The sequence below is a fragment of the Manduca sexta genome, unplaced genomic scaffold (assembly GCF_014839805.1).
Source record: "Manduca sexta isolate Smith_Timp_Sample1 unplaced genomic scaffold, JHU_Msex_v1.0 HiC_scaffold_1597, whole genome shotgun sequence".
NCBI lineage: Eukaryota > Metazoa > Arthropoda > Insecta > Lepidoptera > Sphingidae > Manduca > Manduca sexta.
In genome coordinates this window covers 33,983-38,978 of record NW_023592477.1, presented here as the reverse complement: position 1 = coordinate 38,978, position 4,996 = coordinate 33,983, and the positions used below count along the sequence as shown (strand labels likewise).

Here is a 4,996-nt window from a genome sequence, read left to right as displayed (position 1 = left end):
AAACTGGCATATTTCCGTGAAGATATCGGCGGAAATTATTATTTTATTAGAAAACTGAAACAAGCACCTTGGTTCAATATAGGAATCGATGGACGATACGGAGAGGACGTATATCAAATGATGAAGCAATTCATGGCGAGATATAATTTAGAGAGATATGCTAATGGATTGCCAGAGCTTGAAAGTTGGACCTGGAATGATCCCACTTTTGTTTGATGTTCCTTACGATCCGATGTTAATATATACAAACGGAAACGAATTTATTTCTAGACCGTCACCTGTACAGTTGCCAGACAATGAAGACGTTGCATTGTTACAGACCATTGAGAACAACATTGGAACGGTTGTAAGCCATATGGTAAGCATTAAACTAATAAAACTAACATTTATATTTATGCTCAACGTGTCATAAACGTCCATGAGCGCGTGGAGAGCAATAATGATTTATTTAAGTTGAAATACTTGCAGAGAGATGCTGGGTACAATAAAACTCAAATATTGAATCACTTGATGGAAATCCTTGTAACGGGTGACAGAAGTTATGAGACTTTGGCACGGCAGCTCCTTGGCAAAGCTCACAGCGATAACGGGTAATTTAAGAATGATAAAATTGTACAATGTGATGAATTTTCATAAACTTATTTACTAAATTAATAAAATTATGTAATTTTTTTTTTCTAGGTGTCCTTCGGTTTTAGAACATTATATGACATCGCTAAGGGATCCAATATTTTGGAAAATGAACAAAAAAATAGTTGACATGGTGGACGAGGCGCTTAAATTATTACCTTCATACGCAAGAAATGAACTTTATTTCCCTGGGGTAGAAGTGATCAATGTGGATGTTAAAAAAGTTATGACGTTTTACGATTACTTTGAGTTTGATGCAACGGATGCATTGAAAAGCGCTGCCGACAATTCTACGTACCAAATCAAAATTGCACAACCTAGGTTAAATCACAGACCATTCTCAATTAAAATCAACGTCTCGTCATTAGTAACACAAAGAGGTGTGGTTAAAGTTTATCTGGGTCCGAAAATATTGCCCGGAGAACTAGCAAAAAAGAAAAATTCATTTGTTCTGCTTGACAGATTTGAGTACCGCTTCAAAATTGGTTCAAATATTATTTCAAGAAAATCCGACGACATGAAACATTTCTCTGAAGATTTTATGTCTTTAAGAAATTTACGCAAGAAAGTTGAAGACGCTGAATTTGGTTTAGACTCTTTGCCTCTTAAAACCGTCGACTCACAAATCGGATACCCAGCAAGATTGATACTCCCAAAAGGCACAATGAAAGGTGTACCACTCCAAATTTTGTATTTGTTGCACCGTATGCTAAATATTCTACCGGTGTAATGCATTCTCTGAAGAGTATGGAATTTAATAAAGCTATAATGAGTCCCGGATACCCTCTTGACTTAGTTGTGCAGGATAAACAATTATTTGAATTGCCAAATGCGATGGTTAAAGAAATTGTTGTCACACATAAAGGGGAAGGTAAAGTTGAAAACTATGGTGGACCTGGTGTCACCAAAAAGTGGTATGGAACGGACACTTATGATCCGTCTTCGAAACCAAACTATGATGGAAATAGAAAGAAACCTTTTGATTACAGTGCAAAAAAAGGCCAGTATGGAAAAAAAGAAGATTCCACAGAATTCAAAGAAAATGAATCAAAAGAACGAGAAGGTTTTATGGATAGTTTTGAGGAAAATTATGACTTAAACGATGACGAGGATTTAATATTTAAATTAGGTTCTACTAGTTTTGACTATGCTACAAAAAGAAAGCAACCTTTTGATTATAAAGCAAAGAAGAATCAATATGAAAAGAAAGATAGCTTTAATCAAAATAAAAATATTTACCCCAAGGAATTTTATCAAAATGAATTTACTTCTACTGCTAAAGTTGAAGATCCAAGGGAAAAATTAGAAATGAAAGTTAATAAAGGAGTATTAGAAAAAGATGACGTTAGTGACGCAGCTCTTATATAATAATGATGATGATGACGTAAAATTTCAAGAGGCTTCAATATTCAAACTTGGATCTTCGAAATTTGACTATGCTGCAAAAAGAAAGACACCTTTTGATTACAAAGCAAAGAAGAATCTATATGAAAAGAAAGATAGCTTTGATCAAAATAAAAATATTTACCCCAAGGAGTTTTCTCAAAATGAATATACTTCTACTGCTATAGTGGAAGTTCCAGTGAAAAAATTAGAAATGGAAGTTAATAAAGAAGTATTGCAGAGAGATATCGTCAGTGAAGAAACCCTGTATAATAAAGACATCGATGACCTAAAATTTCAACAGGGTTCAATGTTCAAACTAGGTTCTTCGAGTTTTGACTATGCCGCAAAAAGAAAGCCACCTTTTGACTATAAAGCAAAAAAAGCACAATACGGAAAAGAAAGGAAACTTCACGCAGAATAAAAATATTTACCGGAAAGATTATTCTCGAAAAGAATTTACTTCTACTACTGAAGCTCAAGTGTCAGTAGAAAACATAGATCCAAAAGTAGGTAAAGTTATATTAGAGAAAGATGAATTAAGCGAGGAAATAATTAATAATAATCCCTTTAATGACCAAGAAGTATATTCAGCAGCGCACGACGATCCACAAAATTATAACTATAACATTACCGAGCCAGTTTTTTCGCCAGTGACACCGAAAAAGCATTATAGCATTTACGATTACATTATTCATGTATTTAACGATGATAGTTCAGAAGAAAAAGTTTATGAGTAGTTCTTTGATATGCAAAAATATTGTTATTTGAAAATATTTTATACCAAAAGACTGCCCAAGGAAGACAAGAGATCATCATTCAAAATTGTATTATTCGATATCTAGTTTTATTGGCGTGTTAATGAAATGTATGTGTACATAAAACAAGGCAAACCAATGCAAGTTATTGCTATTTCACGTAGTTTTCTATCATTATTTTTGGAAATGGTCCAAACGTTTTACAACGCTGTTACGCTTTCCCTATTTTCATCGTGGAAAATTTAAAAACCATCGGTCACTCGTGTGACAACAGCTAGAAACAAATAGAAATACTTTTATAGCTGATTATAACTATAGAAACTGATAACTATTGATGTCCATTGTAAATTAAATATTTGAATTATTTTCTAGGAAATATATTTATAAAAAAAAAATATTAATCTAATCTACAGTACCTAAATAAAGAATAAACAAAATTCGTTAGTCTCACTAATAGTAACACACTGGGATTACATTTAAATAAATTTTACGGTATGTCGTAAAGTCGAACGTGGATACGTTTTCTAACGTACAAAATAAATATAAAGTCTCACAAATCGTAATTTATTTGGCTTGTTTTATACATAGGTGAAATCGGCACCATAAATTAAATTAACGGTTGCCGAATTTATAATGTTTTCAAAAATTGTTTTTGTTGCAAACTACGGCCATTATACCTACAAAATATTATGTACTTAGATTTAGATAGTATAAAATAGAAAAATCGAAATTGCTATTTTTAGACAAATGCTTTGCAACAATGTATTAAAAGTAAATAGGAGACAGAATCTATGTTACTATTTTAAGAATTATTTACATATTTACATTTGGCGCCCAGATATCAACGGCGATTTCTGCAAGGAAAACGCGATGTTCCGTGCCAAAATGAAGTTATATTTCCACCCATTGACACCAATGATTCAGGGTCCAGCGCAAGTGCGACGCTGACCTATCCGCGTTGCATTTGGCTGTGACAGCCAATTATTTTGATTATGGAATGTTAAGACACGCCGAATATTTCACCTGTCCGTTACGGATCGCATACAAAATTTAATAAGCTGTTTTAAGCAAGTATTGGAATTATGTTTAATTACTTGTGTATGTTTTAACACTGTTGGTTCATTTATTTAAATTTTAGTATCCATCCTTTCTTAGTCATTTTCATTGATTTATTTTGTTAAAACTATGAAGTTTAATATGTTGTTATTTAATATGTTCATATGTTTTGTACAGTCTTATTATCCAAATATTTCTTTAGTTAAGATGATATAGTTTAAGATTTCAAGTAATAAATCATTATTGACAATACTTAAGTTTTTATTATTTCATACTTGCGTAAAAAACTATAATATAAATGTATCAAAAACAAACCGCTCTACATATAAATATAAAAGTGAAACCAAAAGTATGTATATCATTCATCAAAACCCTTTTGAATGGATTGTCTTGGCACCATTACCGTTTAGCAAGGAAGACAAAACAACAATAATTACACTGTGTAATAAACCTTATTAAAATTACGACCTGGCATTGTCACTAATAAAATTTACACTGACGTCCAATTAGCTATAATAGCGATAGAAAAAATTATAAATCATCTCATCTATTTTCATAAGGCGACCAGACAAATTGCTGTATATCTATTCACACCCGTCGTAACAGCAAGGTCCAAAGGAAATTTGGTCTTAGCTCAAAACGATTAAGCTTTACATTTTGATGATAGCCTCCACAAAGGTGAAACCCGACCTAGCTATCTAAAATTGATTCTATTGTTGTTATACAATAAACACGTGTCCGAAACACTAAAGCTCGACTCAGATTAGATGTTTCTCTCATTGTGGCATTCACATGAGAACACAAAAATTATAGTCGATCACCGACAGTCTATGTATATCCGCCGACGCCGACTCAGTATAACCCGTTTCACGCGCTAGTGGTCGCCAATCATCGGCTTCGCTGAAAACAGGAAATTATCTCCACTTTCAGTTGTATTCAATAAATATTTATTAATAAATCAAAGAAGGTATATTTGTTGATCATAATAAACGCATTTTTATTGCTAAAATAAAGAGATTTATGTTACATTTATGACTGCCGATGCATTTTTATTAATTCACTGATCAAAGAACGTATCCAGCTCGTTTAGTTAGTATCATTTTAAAAAGTAAATGATATTTTATGATTGAGTAGTTTGACCTATATTTTGTTGCTGAAGATCAGGTAAG

At 32.4% G+C, this 4,996-nt stretch overlaps 1 pseudogene; it reads left to right on the top strand.

Annotated features, from left to right (window-relative positions):
• Positions 1-157: 157 nt before the first annotated feature.
• On the top strand, positions 158-2,753 carry LOC119191513 (annotated as a pseudogene).
• Positions 2,754-4,996: the final 2,243 nt, after the last annotated feature.